This window comes from Apteryx rowi, unplaced genomic scaffold (genome assembly GCF_003343035.1).
Source record: "Apteryx rowi isolate R43461 unplaced genomic scaffold, aptRow1 scaffold_148, whole genome shotgun sequence".
NCBI classification, from domain to species: Eukaryota; Metazoa; Chordata; class Aves; order Apterygiformes; family Apterygidae; genus Apteryx; species Apteryx rowi.
In genome coordinates this window covers 595350-616870 of record NW_020447730.1, presented here as the reverse complement: position 1 = coordinate 616870, position 21521 = coordinate 595350, and the positions used below count along the sequence as shown (strand labels likewise).

The 21521-nt window shown below is 37.8% G+C and overlaps 1 protein-coding gene across 13 annotated transcripts in view; it reads left to right on the top strand.

Moving 5' to 3' along the window:
* The window catches only part of TRAPPC9 (trafficking protein particle complex 9), a 460967-nt gene that overhangs the window by 102854 nt on the left and 336592 nt on the right, over positions 1-21521 (top strand). The window lies entirely within an intron of this gene.

Genomic DNA, 21521 nt, shown 5'->3' with positions numbered 1-21521 from the left:
AAAAAAATTTGGGATGCACACTAGTTAAGTGGTCAGCATTGATTTTTAATTAAATTTAGAACTGTATGGAAAGTAGAGTTTCTGTCCGATAGAAGACTTCTGATTTGTGGAAGCAAGGGGAATATTATTTTGAAATTGGAATAAAATTCCAGGCATGTAGACTCTCTCAGTGCACCAAATACATGAAAAAAATCCTTTCGAGCACTTTTTGCTTGTCAGCCAGTTGCCCTGGCAACCACGAAAATACAAGCTCACAGTAATCTATGTGATGGTATTACAAGGGTGTTGGAGAGCTGTAGAGCAAGAACTTGTGTTTTCAGCAGTGTACAGAGAAGCTGCCTGGTGGAAACACACATACTTGATTCTGCTGTTAGGTTTGTGGGATGCATTTTGATTTAATTAATTGATATTTTCTGATGGAAGCACCATGCAGGTGGTCAAAACCACATTCAATGGAGAACACATTTATCTGTGTATTGAACCTGACTGATATGACTGGTTTAGAGCTCCCATAACATGCTTGAAGTTAACTCTTTACTGTGTTAGACATCTGTTCTGAAATTGGCTTAATCACTAACATCCTATTTTTGGTGAAGTGTGTTTGGTATAGAAAATCTATAGAGAATYAACAGGAAAAATATAAATCAGGGTGCTCAAACATCCAACAGAATAAAGCTCTGGAGGAAGCCTACAACATTATGTTTCTAGTTACTTAAATTATAATATTCAAATCGCATATTTGCAAGTGAAATTCATCAGATAAAAGTATGATTTAGTTTCTTCCGAGATCTGCAAACTTTGCCTGTTATGGATGAGAAGAGAGAAAACCACAACGAGGGTATCATCATCTGTAGGATAACTTATTGTAAGGGCTAATATCATTTTAACAAATCTCCTTTTTTAAAACCTTCATTTGTATTTACCATGTTACTATATTTATAAATAATAGTCACATCCCAGTTTGTACTAATTAAACTACTATGAATCAATCCTTTGATCTGGCTGAATTAAAAATGCCTATGAAGTTCAGACCTACTTAGAGTATCTTAGAAGTACTTTTAGATCCACCAGACTATCTACGTAATTAAGTCTACATGTACGTGGACGTACACGGTTGATACAGGCCAAAGGACAAGAAGAAATTACCTGCCACAGTTCAGTAGATTGCATTTGTCTTTAGGTAACTACGTTACATTTGACTTGTAGCCATTCTGCGATCAGGTATTAATTACATCCAGCTTTTTCTCGCGCTGTCTGCTACTGCTTCTGTTTATTGCTGTCTGTTTGCTTCTGTCTGCTACTTCTGTCTACTTACTGTGACAGGGCTCTTTAGTCTAGTAGAAAAACACATGACAAGAACCAGCAGCTTAAAATAAAAGCCAGACAAATTCCAATTAAGGAATCAGGCAGTTATTGTGAATAATTGAGTCAATTAGCCATTAAAGATACAATCAAACTGTATTCTGGTCTAGTTTGCTTGGCTGGGTTCTGGTGGATTTGCTGTATTTTCAGTTTTGATTTGCTTGACTTCATACTGCCTGTCTTTCAGGCTATATGAATCTATGCTGGTTGACAAATGTAAAGGCTTTGGCACAGAAGGAACGTTGCTGTCTGAAGTGTAGCGATCTGGGATATATAACAGAGATGATCCAACATTCCCTTTGACCCTGAATCAAAAAAATTTTGATGTTTATGAATCTTTCTGAATGACCGAGAACTCCTTTAGAAGATATTTTGGTTTCCTTCTGTTGCTGCAGAACAATTCTGAACATGTGGGCTGTTGCCTGCATCCTGCACAGTGCCCTTTGGTGACTGCTTGATTATATTTTAAGATTTGCCTTGTAATAGTCAAGTTAATTAAAGTGATTTGACAAGGACTAATGTGAGAAGCACGTGGGAGTTTTTAAGTTAAGAAACAAGACAAACCTTAAACATTTGCTGTGAAACCTTAAACATGTGAAATCTTAAACATGCTGTGAAAATGGTCTAGCAATAGGTGTCTGTTGTGAATTTTCAGGATCTGTAGTTATTTTTCAATCCTATATGTGCATAAGCTAGTCTTTGAAAGTAAGGTGAATCCTTGCAAATGAAAATTGATATAAATCAGTATTACTCCTGTTACTGTTTCTCAAATGTCCTTGTTTAGATACTTACAAGCATTGATGCTTAAGCCTTCCCTCCCAACTTGTTTTACTTACAATTTTTGTTCTTCAAAGTGCTGGAATACTGAATATTGTCAGTATTGCACTTGAACTTTCCTGCAGTCTACGATTTCAATTTTGCTACAGGCTGTCTTCTGATAAACCAGTCACTGGCTTCTGGAAATGACTGTTGCTATAATGATCTCATAAATTCAGTATAAAAACTGCTTTATGGCCTCATGATAACGCTTGCTTACCCCCTCAAGCGGAAAAGAATATCACAGTGTGATATTATGTTCAGATACACTCTTTTCTACTGTTCACTTCTGAGTAATTGTGGTAACCGTTGTCTTCAAAACCTTAGTCATCCCAGGGTACATGAATGCTGCAGGGTGAGTTAGCCCATGCTTAGCTCCGCATTGCTGTGGTTATACCCRTACACGAAATGATTTGTTTTAGGGCTGAGTTTGTTACGTTTTGAGTAACATTAGACTGTGTTTAGATATTCAGCTATTCTGTGCCTGAATGCAAAAGCTGCAGAAGAAGTTAAACAAGTATCATCATCTCTCAGCAGAAAATGTGTTATTTTTAACCTAGGGTGTTCAGTACTGGATTTCATGCTTGGAAGCTGAGTTTATTTGGCCTAGTCTAGTGCTTCACAGTGGTGGAAGAAATCCACCCTCACTCCGTGCCATGTATTACAGACCTGAGGCTTGGAGAGATCAATCGAATTGGTGCGAATTTGGTCCTTAAAGTCACAGAGATTGCCATCGTGTAGTGGTAATTCACTGGTAGTTCTTATCTATCACCAGATGAAAACGCGAATTATCCGTCAAGGTGTCTTGGTTCAACACAGTGTTCATGGTTTCTTTAAAACAGATCTTCTGGGAGTAGGAAATGCTAMATGACCCTAATCTGACAAAAGACCAGTTCAAAAATTGAAATGGATCTTTTAGTTGAAAGAAAATGTTGAAAGTTATGTGGTGGATTTTTTTTTAAATCTTGATTTAAGATGTTAACCATTGACTRTCATTAATGACCAGTTGCATCGCAGACTGCAGGTTGATTTATAATGTAAAAAGGCCTCATCTGACTGATACTTGTTTTGAAACTTGTATGTTCAGGAGAATTTGCCTCTGCATAGTGAACAAGAGCTGGAATTCAAGAGATTAAAGTGCAGAAAAAGAGATGTAAGCAATCTAGAAGAATGACTGTGTTCCTATACTATCAGTAGATGGTAGGAAGTGTTAGAATAAAATGTGGAGCTCCATATGCACCATCCTTAGCGTATCTTTTCTGATTCAGATGATAGTGTATTAAAATGAGATGTCAGACTTATTTGGATGTTGTCCATGCAATTCTCAGGCTATGCTCTTTTAGTGTGGATGCTGTTAATTGAGACAAACTTTATTTTGTTGTTGTTTTAAGCTCAAAATCTTTAGAGTTGTAAGCCTTAAGTCTATTCTTCTATGTTTAAACCCTTGAATAGAACAAGTTTTTAATGGTTATAGATCCTACTGAAGTTAGTGGGAGATGTAGATCTACTTTTTAAATTTGGATTGCCTGAATGTGAATTTAGGAGTGAGATCTTGGGCATAAAAGCTTAACCCATGTTAGATGTTCTACTTTTGCATTGTCTGGTTTAGGAATTGAATAGTATGCTTGGAAATGCTGTGGCCCTGAGTCACATTTTGTATTGGTGTATTCATGCCAGCGTTGTATGTGTAGCTAGAACATTCATATAATATAAAAAGCATGTAATCCTTCACGTTATATGGGGTGTCTCTGGTTGCACAGTAAAGCTGATGGGATGGTGCTGCAGCCTGGGACTGATATGCGCTCCCTGTTCACAGTGCTCTTGCTTCTTGCACCTGGGAAGTAAAGTTGGAAAGGAACTGCCCCAGAAATCCTTTTGTAAATCCATGCATGCTAAGGAAGAGACTATCATGGTACCCTAGTTCTGATTCAAAAAAATACTTGTTTCTTTGAATGATTCCTGGATCACCGTTCTCCTTCAATATTACACACATCAGGTCTTATGAAAGAAAAAAAGGAAGATCCAAGTCTGGGTCTTTGTTTCGCTAATAACTCTTCAAGCCTATAAAAGAGACAATAATTATATAGAAATCCAAATCAAAGGGCTTTCACTTCCCAAGTTTGTTTCTTCCAACATCATCATATTTTTTTTTGATTGTTAATTGTGATTTGTGAGGTAAGTACCCGAAAACCAGTCACATCTACTGGACTGTGGTTGGCAGCCAAATCAAGCTTTGCCAGGTCAGCAAGGTGCTTTATGTTGCTTCCCTGGCCAAAAATTGCAATTGCTCCTGTGACAAAGAGAAAAATAAAAATGGATTTGTTCTGCAAAAATGAGAGAGAGTTGAATTCTTGGTCATTGGATATACCAGGCAAAATTTGTTTTTGATCTGATTTTGGATGAAAGCCTGCAGTTCGAACAGTCTGGATCTAAATCTTCTAACTTCCCTGCCCTGTTTGGCAGTTGATTATATTCCTTTAGGAGCTTTTTGGTTCTATAATTAGTTTGTTGGGTATTCAGCGCTCTTTCTGCTCCCCAGTGCTCTTCTTCCTGTGCAAATTGTCGCATCAAGAAATGAACGCTCTGTTGCGCCCTGGAGATGATTCTCCCTCAGAACACGAGGAAAGTATTTTACCTAAGTAATTTTCCCCAGTGCCACAGGAAAAATAAAATTGCTACCTTCCCCCCTATTTTGAATGAATTTGATTAATTCGTAACATCTGGTATTCTACATTCAATATTATCACTGCAGTAGCTACAATTTCAATTCTGAATGGTTTACAACTTTGAGTACTTCCGTTTTTGCAATTTATGAGGCATGAAGGAAATACTTGAAATTGTGTCTTGCTTTGATAGCAGAGTTTAGATAGAATCACTATCTGCCTGTCAAAAGCACTGTTTTCTCAAGGCTTTTATTCATTGTCACTCCGTGAACAAGGTATGATAGTCTACTTATACCCAAACAAATATCTCATCAAGGATGGTTGCGGCAGGTACAATCTCCTGCATAAAACACACTATATCTCTTGTCCCTCTTTTTGACTGAAGAAGAACAAAGAAAAATTAAAGTTGACATCAACACAATGAACAGAGCTTATGGGAACAGTAATAGACTCCACAGGCACCAGAGGTCCTTTGCTGAAGGAGACATCCATTGCAGTCCTTGGCCTTGCTATTCACCTACAGTCAAATCTTGTTGCTGTAGTTAGTGTGTGTCAGCATCTCTTGAGACTACTGATTTCTGGTAGCTTTATCATCAGCTTGCCAGACTACACAGGAATCATTAGTAGAGTCAGTGATATCTGCTTCTTCTGAGCCTTTCCTCCAGAGGAGAGATGACGAAGGGGAGGATACGGGTCACCTATATTCTAGTGCTGTCACATGTGCCACATAATCAAAATGTCACAAATTCAGGATGCCTCCACATGAATATATTGAATTTTGCTCTTGCAAATTGTTGCAAGTTTTGTTCCTGTCTCTTAATGAGGATAGATGAGGTCAGGCAGTTGATCAGCCCTCTGAAGACTCTTGTTCTCCTTTTGGACTTAGCGCACAACAGTGAACTGCCTTTTATCAATACTCAGTCTCCCTGTTTGCACTGTCTTCCAGTTCCTAACTGGCTCATGTTCGGTCACATCAGCTTCTGGACAGAATGAGCTCAAGCCTGTTCATGAAAAAAATTTGTAGATAGTATTTAAAAGGTCTGTGTTCCCCCAAGTACAGAACGTTTTGCTCTGCCACACGAGAATTCATCCAGAGAGACTTACCTGAAAATACGGAAGAGATTTGCATTCTGTGTCGTGCAGACTTTTTCAATTGTTTGATACTTAGGTTTCAATTATAATGGCGTATTTTTGAAGATTCTGAGTATTTTGTTCACTTTATGGCCTAATGTATTTCCACACTTCATGCTTTAAAAGATTTATGCAATATTTGTACCCATTTAATTTATGGGTAACGATAAACGTTGAATTTTGCTGTGCTCCTTTTCCCTAGGCTTGTCATTATAGTTTCTGGTTGACTGTAGCCTTTTACCTTGACCAGAAGTGTGGAACTGGCTGGAAGGAAGGCAGCTGCTCTAATGGGAAAACGTGGTGGCAGAAGCTGAAAGGGACCAGAAAATGGACCTGAGGAGACCAAGTGAGAGGGCAGCTCTGATGGGCGGAAGATGTGAAGGATCTCCAATGCCTATATACATCGATCTGATAGCTAGTGAAATCATTCATTTTCGTCTGAAAGTATATTTAGGATTTTAATTCAACACCTGTGAGTGTGAAGTTAAATGCAAAGAGTATCATAGAGGTGCTGTCTTATCACGCTTAACTATACGCTATCTTAAGGACATTTTTGTTCCTGACGTTTAAGACAAGGTTATGCCACTCACTGAATAGTATCTAAGTTCAGGGAGAGTTCGATTCAATTCTTTAGGTCTCTCTATAAAAAAAAATGTTATGCAGTGTAAGGTTAGCGTTTCAATGTAAAGTTTATGTATACTGGGCATCAAATGGTTGAAGAAGAGCATATTGGAGATGTAGTAAAAAGCAATTTATGGAACTGGGCTACTCTTCTAGAAGGTAAAATTCGGAATCGAGGGGAGGAGTGGAATCATGCTTTTTGTTTCATTTTGAATTTAGTGTTACTTCTTCTATTTCAAAATCCTGTTGCTACTTAGTAAGACACAAAAAAGTTGTCTTGAACTGACTCCCTGTACGTTCTGCTTATTAGCTTTACGTTTGCGAGTTTTTCCATAGAAGCTCGATAACATTGATGGCTGCATTTTCATTGCTAAGCTAGATACTTAAATTTCAATCCTTTTAAATGTGTTGTAGCATAGTCAATATTCTAAGAACTTTCTTGAACAATTTTTGTTTTACTGCCATTGGGCTCGTTATGCAGTTTCCTTCGGTTCCTCAGCAATACTCAGGGCTTCAGAGCCAAGCAGGTAACATAGTGGGGAAGTTGTTTACCTACCAGATAAATACTATGCAGTAGTATATAAGCACAAAGCTTAACTGCTCATCAGCACACAACACCCACACCTGCCCAGGTGCACTCCAGTAACACTAATAGCATCACAAGCAGCAAACGGATAGGGAATAACTACATAATTACTCCAAAGAAAGCGTTTGGGGAGGCTGCCTGCTGCACTGGAGCTGATGCCCCGGAGAGGACTCRTCTGGCGACTCCTGTTGCTCCAGGCTGGCCACTGTGGAGCGTTTTCTTTTTTTTCTCTCTCCTTCTTTCTCCTCTTCTCCTATTCCTCCTGCAAAATAACCTTGATGTGAAGGTATGCAATCAGTTATAGCTCCTTCTAATAAAGCTTTGCCGCATGCACACCCTTCCGGACTTTTTTTGCAACAAGCTTATTTCCTTCTTTGTATCTTGTGTCTTGTTTTGCCCTGAAAATAAGGGAGGCTGCTTTGTTATTACTTTGGAAACATGCTACCTGGAGGAACTATTTTTCCCAATTTCTTAGTGATTTAGTTAGAAATGTAAGCTTACATGCGAACCTACATTATATCCTGTGACTTAGAATCTAATAATGATGTTGCATTACTATTATAAATCTTCCCTTGGAACAATAACAAATGGCCTGTCTCAAAAAGTCATTCCAATATGATAGACTTAACCAAATGAGCTAGTAAACAATCATTTAGGGTAAAAATGATGTGTGGTATGGAAGAGCAGTTTGTGGGAAAGGAGACGTGCTCTCTAAATGACAGTGACTGAAACAGTTATTCAATAAATGTAATATTACTTTTGGTGCTGTGCAGGAGTTAAATGAGGAACACCATCTTTCTTTACATCCAAAAACGTCTAGTTAGGCTCACGTTTCATTAACCACTACTGGTGGCAAGCAGTATCTCCGTCTTGCTCATACTCGTTTCTGTAGGTGCTACTACTGGCAGTTGCTATTTACCCTTCTTGTCCAGTGCTTGCTGCCGGATACCTTCAGCCCTTTTAAATATATGGATGAAGAGGTGGAAAAGAAAGGATAATTCTAGGTTCTTTTCCCTCTCTTTGCATTCTGTGAAGATCATCTAAAGTTTAGTTCTTTGCATGTGAAGTGGACAAGTTCAGAAGGTAATAATCTAGACATTTGCTGCTGAATTTTATTTAAACCTAATGTTAGATTGTTACTAAAATATTGCTCATGGTGCAGATGATAGTCTCTTCTTACAAAATGTTAATTGGATCTTTTTGGGGATTCCATAGGTTTTAACAATTTAATCTTTTGCAGTGGTATACTATTGACAAATAATAAAGAGCAGCTTTTCTGAAAGCTGATTTGCAACTCCATGTGCAGTATGCAGGGCTTTCTCAGCGTATAACCATGATTTGTATGAAGCTGCTCACCTTTTATTCTTTTCTTTTATATGTGGATCAGTTTTTTTTCCCCCTCTATATTTGAGAATAAATAATTCTGCAAGAAAGTTTAGTTTTGTAAATTTTCCAATAACTTTATTCTTGAAATATTCTTAATTTCTCCATCACAAGCACAGATCGCATTTATGCATGGAGGTTTGCTCTGGTTTTTGGGCAACTTGCCAAAGGAGTTAGAGTGCATCTTAATAGAAAAGCTGAATCTTTAGATAGCGCGTCTGCTGTTTGTTTAGCTAAAAGTGGCATTCGTAATAGCTGCCTTACCCAGGAGTATGAGAAAGGGAATGAAGTTTAGTAATTTATCACTGTAGGGACTTCAAAAGAGTAGGTCAAGTGCTGTAGTTTTTCAGCGGAAGAAATTGGAAGCGCGGAATGTGATAGCTGTAATTGATGCGAAGCCGTTTTTGAAAGGGCACATCAGAATCTACCAAGTTCGGCTTCACCTAGGGAAATGACTGGATAATCATCACAGCAAGCTCCACATTTACTGTTAATGGGGTAAAACAGGTTTTAAATGTCATACTTTGCAGTTTCCTAGTAAGATGGGTTGACTTAATATTCTGGTTGAGGGATTGCTTAGGAGAATTCTGTTTTTTATTTATTTGTTTAAGACTTTCTACTGCTATCAGTGAAAACAGCCATAGAACCAACACAGTGAAGCTTTAACACAGGCATTACATCTTCGTATAGTACTAAGAATAATATCATGTTAACTTTATGGTTGTTCAGCAGTGAAGTCTGAATCTTCATTAGTGTAAGTAGGCCAATTCTGTCTTTAAAAGCCTTACATTTCCAAAAAATGAAAAAGGATCTGAAAGGGTCAAAAGTAGGGGAGAGAAAAATCCTAGTAAAAGAAAAGAAAATGCAAGACAAAAAAAAAAGAAAGCCATTTATAATATTGTTACATGAAATAAATCCAAGTTATAACTCATCTTTTGTTAGCCAGTTTGTGAAACTGGTTTCTGTGCATTGTTGTTAAACTGCTCTTTTTGCTGGATATTGGAATGACCGATGGCGTGAGAGGAAAAAGAGATAATGAAATCTATTATTACATGAAGAGGTGAAAGTTCAGGAGTTTTGAGATGCTGTTTTATTGTAGGATCAAAAGGAGTGTGTTGTATTAGATTTTTCTCTGCGGTTGGTTTAGAACTAACCTTGTGTAGGCATACACTTATAGTTAAATGAATTCCTAATGTTACTAAGTTTAAATAGAATAAAAATTTTGTTCTCCAATGGTAGAACATAGAAATATTAGTACTACTGCGGTGGAAGACTCATCGTTTTAAGTGATATATGTTGCTTGTGCCTAGAATATTTTCTATACCCGTTGACTTAGAGATCTATAGCTTGGGGATATATTAGTACAAATGTTAACTGATTTGGATGTGCATCAACTGACTGTAGCCATTAAGCACAGTGAATATAACATATCATTCTCTAGAATTATATTTTTAACATTGGAGAACTCATGAAGAGTAGCTAATTTTAAACCTGGGGCTCTTAAAGCATATTATTGATTTAGCTGAAATAGGTCTGAGCAAGAGAAAAAGACAAATGACAAGAAGCAATTAAAATGCACGTTCTTTAATAAAGTGGTTCTTTGGAGCATGGAGGCTTCTAGATTACTTAATGGCAATAGTTAATTTCTATATACTAACCTTATTAATATTACAGTTATGTTATGTCTTTGCATAAAATGATCAGCAAACTGAGTGGCACATTTCAAGTTCCGTACAAATAGCTTTATTTGGATTATGGCATTTCCTAAAAATCCACTCTTTTTTTTTGGTAACCACTATGCAAATGCAAGTAAAAGACGATTGTATTATTACTGCTGCCATTTGATATAGTGGTTGACAGTCCAGATCACTGCAAAGAAGTATAATTGGGAGTATTTCAAGTATAACCATCAAATGGTCCTCTCTGAGGAGGATGAGAAATGGTTGATGGAGTCCTTTTTCTTTATTTAACAGAAAAAACAACCCCCTCCCCCTTCCAAAAAAAAACAAAGCAGAAACCCCCCACCAACAAGAGCAACCCAAACCCTCTATCTTGACTGCTGGAGAAATTCAACGTGAGATATTTCCCCTGCTTAACATCCTGATATTTTATTAGCTCCAAAACCCATTTCTAGATTTTTCCTCTGCTAGATGCTTGTTTCCAGTGGGCAATTATCTATGCCCATTTCTCAGTATATTTTCCGACTCTTTCTTGGTCTGATGCTGTGCTGCAGTGCTCTGGTCAAACCAAACCCTCTCCCTGAGTTTATCTGCTTGCTTGGCAGCCCCCTCTGGAGCTCCTGCTCCAGCCTAGAATAGGAGGGAATAGCTACAAATAGAGAGCAAATGCGTTTAAATACAAAAAGCTGGGATATTAACCATAATAGTGCTCTGTGCAGTCATTCCTTTTATATATAATACACTCATAAGCCAGAAAAGGTAGCTTATCATGAGGGCTGGATGCCACTGTGATTATCATAGAATAAAGTTGTGTAGTGACATAAAGAAGCATATGTTATTCTGATGCTGCTAATCCATCCTGGGAAACTTACCCTAATGATCCATCAAGTCTGGTCCTGATAAACCTCACTCGGTGGTTCCAGCATCAGGCCAAGAACGCTGAGCCAAAACGTGCGTTCTTAGAGAATCATCCAATTTTGTTAAAATATTGCAGTGACAGAAAATTTCTATATTGTTACAGCAGTTACTTTAATAGTTAAATACGCAGGTCGTTCAGAAGAACGCATTTTATTATTAGTCTTGATTTGTTCTCATTCAGTTTCCACCACTGGATTTTGAAGCAGGTAGAGGGCCTTCTAGTGCTAGACATCTTTTGTCCACTTGTTGTTAGTGAGCTCGCGTAAGTCCAATTATTGTTGAGGTTTATTTTGAACTTTTGCTTATGAGAGAGCTATCTTATCCAGAAAGAGGGAGAACGTTACCTTTCCAGCACTGATATACAGCTGCATGATCATTTTCCAGAAGGTACTGCTTTTGGTATTCAGGCTGTTTCTCTGTCAAGTGGTGAAACCAGTTTTACAAATTCTGAGGTATGCTTTTGAACATGGTACAGTTTTGAAACTAACCTTTTGGATTTCTTTACCATCATGTTACCATAATACAGAACTTCATTTTGTTCTAACTGTTCTTGATACTTGGTATCCAAGAGTGTTTGAAAACTGTGAGCAATGATCTCCTAGTCTAGATGGAGTAGAATTGGAAATGTTAGGCTACAGTTGGATTTTAACCAGTGAGGGCCATCCCTCATGCTCCAATGGTAGTGATGCTGCAGTGTCTGTTTGTAGAGGTGCCTGGCATTTGAATTCAAAAGCCCGGCAGTCAGTATATGGTCATTCTCTCTGTATGCTTGGTCTAGCCAGGGGACCTTGGTTCCCCATGGAAATCAGGCGTGATGGCGTAAGTAGGTGGTGAACAGGGCATGGCAGCTCTCTCCAGTGTGCAATGCCAGGCTGAGTCCTACTGGATTGCAGGGACATCACTTTAGGCCCTTTTAGCATCCTAATAGATGTGCCTTTGAATCTCCTTTGGAACAGCAAGGGATAAGAAATGAAAGTTATACTCCAAGATCAAACTTCTATGGGATACTGGATGAGAGAGGAAATGGGGAGAAATCCAGACATCAGCCTGATAATTTTGTTTTGTAAGAAATTTGTGCATTCAGGACAAAATTTACAATGCTTCTCTAACCTCTGTTACCGTGAAATCCAACTTGCTCCAGGCAGGCACGTATGGGAAGTGATACCAGAAGGACTAATTGACAGCAGTAACCTGAAGTAACTTCAGTTGCCCTTCCTAGAAGGGAAGAGTTGCCGTAATTGCTACCGTCTGGTGGCGGAAGAAATGGCCAAGATCGGTTCCAGTGCCTGGAGAGGGCCTCCTGTGCCCAAGCAACGTATGGAAGGGCAAGGGCAATGTCAGTGGTGTCGGAACATCTTCCTCTGCCTCTATACCTATGCATTTCTGCTCATCATTTCAGACATGCATAGCCCTGCTTTATTCTTTCACTTGATGTTCTTCTTCTTTCTACAACTAGTGGGTGTATAACCATTTCTGGAACTGCCTTTGTGGGGTAGGTTAGTGCTTTAATAATTAAGCTGTTGGGAGCTTTTCAGCCTTTTGGTTATTTATCTCTTCTCATCGCTCCTGTAGTATTTTTTGCTCATTGAAGTACTTTGCCATGCAGAAAATCCTGCCTTTCTTTTTCAGGAATCTTGCCATCTGCTGAGTACCTTGTACTAGCTTAATGTGTGAAAGTCAGTACGGTTCTCCTCATGTTCTCTTCTCCTTGTTTGTTCAACTTACTGACTTGCAGTGTTATTCAGAAAGAAAATCAAACCGCATGAGCGTTCGGCTTTTTAAGGCTACAGAAAAGAATACCTACTGGAAATGGAAGTCAGTCAATAGTTGTGTTTGTAGTGAATTTTCATTTTACATCTTAACTTTTGACCTCCTTTCTAGATTCATCAAAATCTCCCTATGTACTTCAAAGTGGTTGTGCCGTGTGTGTTCCTAGACTACAATGTGAGGAAGTCATTCAGTGTAGGGTTCAAAATTCAGTTTCTCTCACGTATTTTAATATATGCAAGTGTGTGAGTTAGTTGAACACCGCCTAAAATAGTGGGCAAACATACACTTACTGTTAAAAATCGGCCATCCTGTTACTCTTTAAAAAAAAAAAAAAAAAATTTCTTTCAACTCTTCAAACAGACATCTACTACTGTTGATATTATTATTTTTTTAATCCAAAGTTTTTATTTCCGTTGGTGTAACAGTGGTATAAAATACCTGGTCTGGTGAACACAATGCCATATATTAGATTCATGGTCCTGCAAAGAGAACCAAAAAGTGAAAAGTTATTGGAGTCTTCTCAGTGGATAAAGATTAAATTGCGATCATTGAAAGAGTTAAAAAGTGCCTAGGGGTGGTCTTATGTATCTGAAGAAAGAGAGGAAGCTGCTCAGTTGTTGTCCACCATGCTTTCCCTACAGACTATCTGAAATTTCTAAAAAGGAAACCTGCTTTTGGAAGCAGAAACCCGCAGGTCTGGGGATTAGAAAAGCAGTGGAAAATGTCCTCTGTAAATTTGCTCTCTGAGAAGAGAACAGCTGGTTCCAAGAGGTTGAAAGCAAAAACCTCAAAATGTTGCAGACTGGGGAACGATTAATCCTGTTTGCTCAAATGGTTAATGTCTGCAGCGTAGTGAAACATTTCATTAAAATTTTGTCAGGCACRCTGAAGTGTTAGTCTTGGACTAACCTAAACAAATGTGATGGATTGGCATATGAATATCTTGCAACATTACATCTCGGCAGAATTTCACAGTTTTTCTAACCCGTTTTCATTTTTTCCTTTTTTTCCTGCTTCGTTCCTCCTTTAAAGGAAGGTACATTTTATTTTGGTAACTTAGCTTTTCTTTTTTTTTTTTTAACTTATTACTCAACTTTTAAGAGTGGCTAAATGTTTGGAGCTCTAGTAGGCTTTTTTTTGTTTTGTTTTAATCCTATTAAGTCTTTCATTTTAGCTCAACTTACAAGTCCAATGGAATAGCTTGAAGTTTTCATACTTGTGCGTCCAGGTAAATAGGTTGCTTTTTTTTTTTCCTCTAATGAATAACGAAAAAAATTGAAGAATAGTAGCAGATTGTGAAAGGAGATTTCCATATTATGGAACTGGAAATGCCTTTCCTTGCAGTATTTTCTATGGGTTTTGTTAAGGACACTGATTCAAAAGCAATGAAGTGGAAGGTAGCTGTTGCAGATTCAGAGCTTCTCTGCAACAGTGATACTCGTGGAGTAGGACCAGACCTGCAGTGGCTGGATGTAGCCGCGGAGAATGTTGAATGTGGATTTTCGATATAGGGCATGAGGAGCGCTGGGTTCCTGGGGACTGAGGTTATCTGCAGGAATATGGGTTGATTGAACTGTTAAATGAAAGCTGAGGGGAAGAGATGAGGGCTATCTGTATGTCTTCAAGGTGTATTATACTTCTGCGATACATTAGAATACTATATTATAGTACTCCTTCTTTTCTGTAAGAGAAACAGGGACCAAACATGACATGACAGGATGTATAAGAAAAGATTTTCTAGTTATTGGCTTATTCAGTTGGGCTATACCTTAAGTTTTGCTCCGTATTTGACTCCAGTGCCTGCATAGTCCCTAATCTGGGGGATGCTTTATACATCATGAGGCAAGGCTGCACCTATCTCATTGACCTATCACTGTCAGGTAAAATTTCACTAAAATCTGAATATTATTTGCCTCTTACCTGATATTCCACAGCAATGTGCATATTCTTAAAACAACTGATTACTACTCTTTTCTTTGCCGTTATCAGGAATCCACCCTACCCTGCCACTAACATTTATTCAGGACTTTCTAGCAGCTGATGATCGTATCATCTATGGCAAATTGCTACCCTGTATCTTTAATAAATATTTGCGGCACAAAGTGGAAAGAAAACTATGATCTAGTAGGGAGAATTAGTATTTTTCTGCAGGTAAAGACTTTTATTCTTAATAAAAAGCCAAACAAAATTATTTTAAGTACAAATAGACATAACTGAATTGCCAAAAAAACACTTCCCCAATTGCATAATTTCATGTGCTTTGTTTTGGGATGGTTTTCATTTTTACTCTACTTTTTTTTTGTCTAGTAGCTCAGAAGAAGAGATTATGGCTCTGAGTCTTACACAGATCCGTATCGTTGTTTTGACAGCAGTGTCATGTTAAAACGTCAACAGTGCCGAGCCGTGCTTAGATAGCGGGGTCTGTTCAGGTCCCTGGCCTTTGAAAAGTGATCCAGCTAGAACTGATGTGCGCGTCTGTACTCGTTCACGAAAATGCAGTCACCCGCCTGTTCTGATGTTAATTTAAGAGGACAGTTCAGTGTTAGGGCAGTCTTGGCAAGTGTCAAATGCGTTCATTCTTACATCCGACCAAAACTGCAGGTGATACTCGGATCAACTCAAGCTGAAGTTATCACAGCATCCCAGCAAGGTGTTATTGGGCTGCAACCTCAGCCTCTTTTAAAGGAATCTGATTGCAAATCAAGCCTCTAAATATGGCCCCCMAAAGAAATTTCTCCAAGTTTACCTACAAAGGTAACTGCTTAATTTTTAATAAATTTTCCTGTTCCATTAATATGTGGTTGAAAATGAAGCTGAATTCAAAGTTACAAAAATAATAGCTAGGTAGCTAGAGAAGGCATGTATAAATTATTTGTTGCCCTAAACGGATTATGCTTTTATACATGAATTTGGGAAATTGACCTCTCAGTAAATTAACATATGATCGAGGGAATGGTAGGAATGGTTAGTGTAAATTTTGCTATCTTTTTTCCTAAATTAACATTTTTCTTTATTATTTGAAATGATCAAAGTTTTTTAAAAAACATTCTAATTTAAATGCTATTGGAAAATGTAATAACTTGTTTCACTGATTCTGGTTTTAACCTGTCTCTTGGGTTTCACAGTAGTCGGGACTGAAGGTTCACGGTATGGTTTTTAAACACGTTTCAGGAGGGAAAAAACCCAGTAGGCGTACTTCAAGTGTAGAGCCGAGATATTTGGACTTGCTGATTTTTTGAGGGCTATTAATAAAGGCTACGTAGTTAATAAGCTGAGATTGTTGCTTTAATATAGCCTTCACATTCTTTTGCTTGGTCCATTGCTTTTTTGTCTTAGATTGTACGTTTCCTGGAAAATCATATGACTTTCTTTTAAATATATGTATCAGTGCCTTCAGCGTCCTGACCTATGAGTGAGGATCTGAGGCTAAGCTACAAATAACTTGGAAATTGCAAGGTAAAATGAATTAATTCAGCATTATGGGAATTAATTTTAAACTGATAACTGGCAGTTAAAATTGTATACAAGTAGGCAGATTAAAAAAAAAAAAAAGGAAATATAACTTGCTTTTATAAACCAAACTGAAATACTAGGACTTGTGTATTTCAGTCTCGCTTGTTTTATATTTAGAAAAAAAAATACTGTGACTCTTCTACTACTTTCAGCTGTCATTTCTGTCAGCTCTTAATTTACTTTCTAAAGTTTAAAAATTTGTTCATTTAAAATTGCAAGTTGGCTGCTGTCTTATTACTGCTTCTGTTTAACACATGCTTGAAAATGTGCTACTTTTGAAGATGCTTATTTAAATGAAAGCTTAAGTCAAGCATTTGAATATTTTTTTTTTCACAAATCTATTTCAATTGTCTGCGTAATGGGTCTTCCAATGTTCATATTTTCCAATTTTGACTTGAAAGTGGAATAACAGAATAAAACTTATTTAATACAAATGCGGGGACTAGTWCATTTCTGCTAAGTTATATAGAGTAAAAGTATTGAATAACTGTATGAATCCTTAAACCCAAGAGTTTTGCAAGGTGAGTTTTGTTATTATATTTTTATGTCGAATGTTGTAATTATGAAAGTTCATGTGGTGCTTAGCAGTTGTGATACAGCAGTTCTAGTGAAGCTTTCCGGTCCTGATTCRTTAAGGGAAATCAGTAGATTACTGCGAAAAGCAATATTTATGAATATTTATGAATAGGTACAGCAATATCTGCCATTTTAGTTGTGTGTGGCTATAAACTTTGTACTATTTGCAGACTTTTTGTCAGTTTTGGTGCATTTCTGTCCTTCMTGATGTGATGAGATCCCAAACACTGAGATTTTAGAGCATTCTCTAATCCGTTGAAGTAATGCATCTGCAGGCTGATTCGTATTGGCCTGGGTGCCTGGTTATTTCCCCAGACTATTTCAGATAGTCATTAACATCATGTTGAATGACCCAGTGATATTTTCAAAGCCACTCTGCAGACCTGTGGCATTGGCGCTGCGGCGTATAAACGGCAATAYGAGGTGACCATCTTGTGCAGCAGACATGTGGTGAGGCTGTCAGAACCTACGGGCAAAAGCGACAACAGGATGCAACAAAAAGGCAACAGGGAGAAGTAGATGAAGTATGAGCATCTTCAGACTAGAAGGAGGTGGCCCCTGATTTTAGTCTCAGGAAAACTGGGAAGATAAGTGAAATACAAAGGAATTTCGGAGGAGCGAGGAGCTGCAATTATGCTGTTACGCTGCAGCATTTTTCCTCTTACCCAGCCTATTATTTGGTTAGGGGAATATTTATGGTTAGGTCATATTTAAGGAAACTAACCTCAGAACTTGACGTTCTTCAAAGATTTATCTCTGTCATCCTTACTGAAGTTCCTTGGTTAGAGAAGAGATGTGGGCAAAAGGAAAGAAGAATGAGCAGTGAAATACTCGTACAATATATAGTAATGGAAAATAGGAAATACATGTTCTCTTTGAGAGCTCCTCAGCTGTTTTTCTTATGAGAAAACTAGTAACTAGTTCGAAGAAAAATTGCAGCAACTGAAGCACCATTTCATCTTTTATACATGTGATTCCTTGTGGATATATTTAATAAAGTGATATTGGACTGGGAATTGAAGCAGTATTAATGACTCTAACCGTCGATGAAAAGAATTCATTATCTAACTCGCGAGATAAACACCATTTGTTTCATATGAAGTCGAGATCTGATAACTCCTATTGAAAAACTTCTAGAAATGTGTTACATGGCGTGTTTGTATTCAAGACTGAAGGAAAGCCAGAAGTCTACTTGTAATTTTTGTTCAATAGCTATCTTTTTCATGTAACAGTTTCTGGATGAAGAGTTTGATGTAATCTTAATTTTTAATTAGTGTATTCTTCTTAGAGCATCTCTGTCTTGTAGAAAAACACTTGTGAGGGAAAAAATTACCAAATATAACACAGTATTCCTCTAAACAGGCCTCTTTCATTGGCGGGGTGAAAGGACAAACATGATATATTATAGTCTGGTCACTTATTTTGTTGTGGGAAGAGGGGAAGGGTGAATAACAGTGGGAATATTTGTTGTGAATTGGGGGAAGGGGAAGAAATGAAGGCCTGAACTGAGATGAAAAATCTTCCTTCTGTTACTGTCTTCATCAAAGCGTCAGAATTTGGCTCATTGCTTCTGTAGATGGTTGCTTTAAAAGAGAGAAAACATACACTGAGATTGGGAAGGGTATTTGAATTTATATTTAGTATTCCCATTCATCTTCGCTATGTTTATTTATCCGCGACCACTTTTTAAATGACAGCCATGGTAATTTTAGCGATAGAGCTTGAGCAAACATGTTCAGCAATGTTCGTCCTTGCCTAGCTGGCTTTTAGAGGCCAGATTCCAGGGAATGCAAACAAAAGGCACGCTCTTCCATTTATGTCAGTCTTGAGATCATGCCGTTCATTATCTTCAATAGAAACTTTCTTATTTTTTTATAGTACTATTCATATGACTTAATGGTCATTTACAGTTTTAGAATTCACCATGTTCCTAGTGCACTTAAAGGTTTGGAAGAAGAACATGTGAACTGGAAATGTTGTACCGTTCCAGTTCATAGAGAATCATTTCTCTTCTCTCCTTCAGTTAAAACTTAAGACAAGAGAGGGAGTTAATATGTGGTATTTGGATGACATAAGGTAGTTGGATGAGCCTAAAAGCATGCCATCTATTTAAAATGTATAAGAGTATAAATAGTCACCAGATGGCACTGTGACTGAAATTTAAATCAGGTAACCGTAAATATAGTCAATCAGATCTTGGAATGAATGTTAGTTTTCTCTGAAGTTATTATATGAAGTGGTGTTTTTTTTTTTTCCTGTGTTTAACTTTAGTTGTACCTTTCCTTAACTTCAGTAGCTAGTGCTGAGGAGCTGCTAGTTTGTCCAAGCAAAAACATTTATGAAATTCAAGCCATCCAGTTGGTCCTACGGATTGATTTGAGAATATCTGGTTAAAATACAACACATYTGGACAACTTTTGAAATTGTGCAACAGATTACTTGCGGAAAATGCAGCCATTCTGATCAGATTCAAATGGGACTTGAGCAAAGATTTGTACCAGAAACATTTACGCAGAAGGAAGTTCAATCTGAAGAGATTGGTTAATGAGTTGTACAAAGTCATACAATAATAGTGACAGTGTCCTGTTTTAATTTGTGGCACAAGTTTAACTAGAACTTGTATCAAACTCTTTACCTTCCTTGGAATAAAAGCATTATTGTAGTAGGTGTTGAAGTTAAGTGGAACAGGATTTACTTTCTTTTCCACATAGGTTTCATCTAATTGTAATCTAATTTCATCCAATTGTAACTGCAGGTGTCAGTTATCCAAGCAGTGTTTTAAAAGAAGGCTAGCAGTCAAGTTACTGCTCATTTTAATGTCTTATTCTGTCATGAAACTTTCTGTTTGCAAAAATTGTAAATCTCACCAGATCCAACTAGATCACACATCACTTTCCTTCAGTGCTAAGCATCACACTTTGGTTCAGTAAAAATCTTAGTGGCAGTAACATCACTTGGCAGATATGCAAAAGTCCTAGAGAGATATGGAATAGTACTGTCAGTGCTTATATAAATTTTCCGAAAGCAGAATTTCAGAATTGTATGCGGTATGTTGTAATTCTTGTGTGATACATCTATAAAAAAGATTGGAAGTGTCTAAACTTGAGAGAAAGAATAGATGCAGATGCATAGCTGACAATAGACAAATTGGAGTGGAAGCGTTGGTTCCATTTGTCTTGCAGCCAGAGCTCACTGCAGTGAACAAGCTGATCCATATGCTTTATGAAAACAGCAGTCCTAATTATCCCAGGAGCTGAATTTCCTTGCCTGAACATTAATATGCCTCTTACTACAGTACAGTTTACTTTTTCAGTATTTAAGTTTTGTAGGACAGATGATTACTTTGTCTTACCAGAGATATGCCTTTAAGAGGGTCACAAATGAGAGAAGGGGTTGCATTTCCTTTGGAGTTCATCCTTAAATAATCTTCAAGGAAGATGGAAAGTCTATTCTAAAAAAAATCTATTTCATTTTGGCTGGGAAATACTTTTTCTTCCCTAGTGTTTTGGTTTTACTTGTGAGAGTACRTTGAAGATCTTGTCTTTACTGCTGAAGAAAAGAAATTCAGTGTACTTCAAACTTGGTTTAAATTTAATTTCTTATTTTAAATGCAGGTAATACCTGTTAAAACTGAAAACTCGAACTCATATATATACTTCCAAAATAAAATCAAGTACTTATCTTACACAAGATTGCTCCAGGCGACAGTGCAGGTGGGGTGCTGACAGCCTAGAAAGGAACTTTGCAGTAAAGGACCGGGTGGACGACAAGTTGAACTGGAGCCTTGAAGAAGGCCGACTGCAGACTGGGCTGTAGCAGAAAAAGTGTGGCCAGCAGGCTGAAGGAAATGATTATTCCCCTCTGCTCCGCCCTTGTGAGACCACATCTGGAATACTGTGCCCAGTTGGGAGCTCTTCATTGCAAGACAGGTATCGATGTGCCGGAGTGAGTCCTGTGGAGGTCCTCCATGCTGGAGAGGGCACTGGAGCCCATGACGTATGAGGAGAGACTGAGAACTGGGTTTCTTCAGTCTTGAGACTGAAGAAGTTATGAAGGTATAATACGAGGGTATGGAGATAGGAGGGAGCCAGACTTGTCTTGGAGGTGCCCTGTAAAACAACAAGAAGCAGTGGATTCAAGCTGGACCGTATGGAGTTTTAATTGGATGTTAGGAAACTTCTTGTTCACAGTGAGSATACTCAGACCCTGGAAATGGTTGCTCAGAGATGTTGCAGAATCTCCATCTGCAGAGATGCAGATAGAATTTGACTGGATGAGGCCCTAAATGGTCTACTCTGACTTGGCCATGCTTCTAGCAGTGAGTTGCAGCAGATGGCCAGCAGAGATTCCTTCTAACCTGAAATATTCTATGATTTATGACATTATTGTCTCTGCAAGCACATTTTTGTTTGTGAAGATCTTCATAGTTTGGATCATTTTTTTGGACTTCCGCTTTTTCCAGGCAATAGTCGCCTATCAGGAACTTAGCAGTCTGTATTTTCA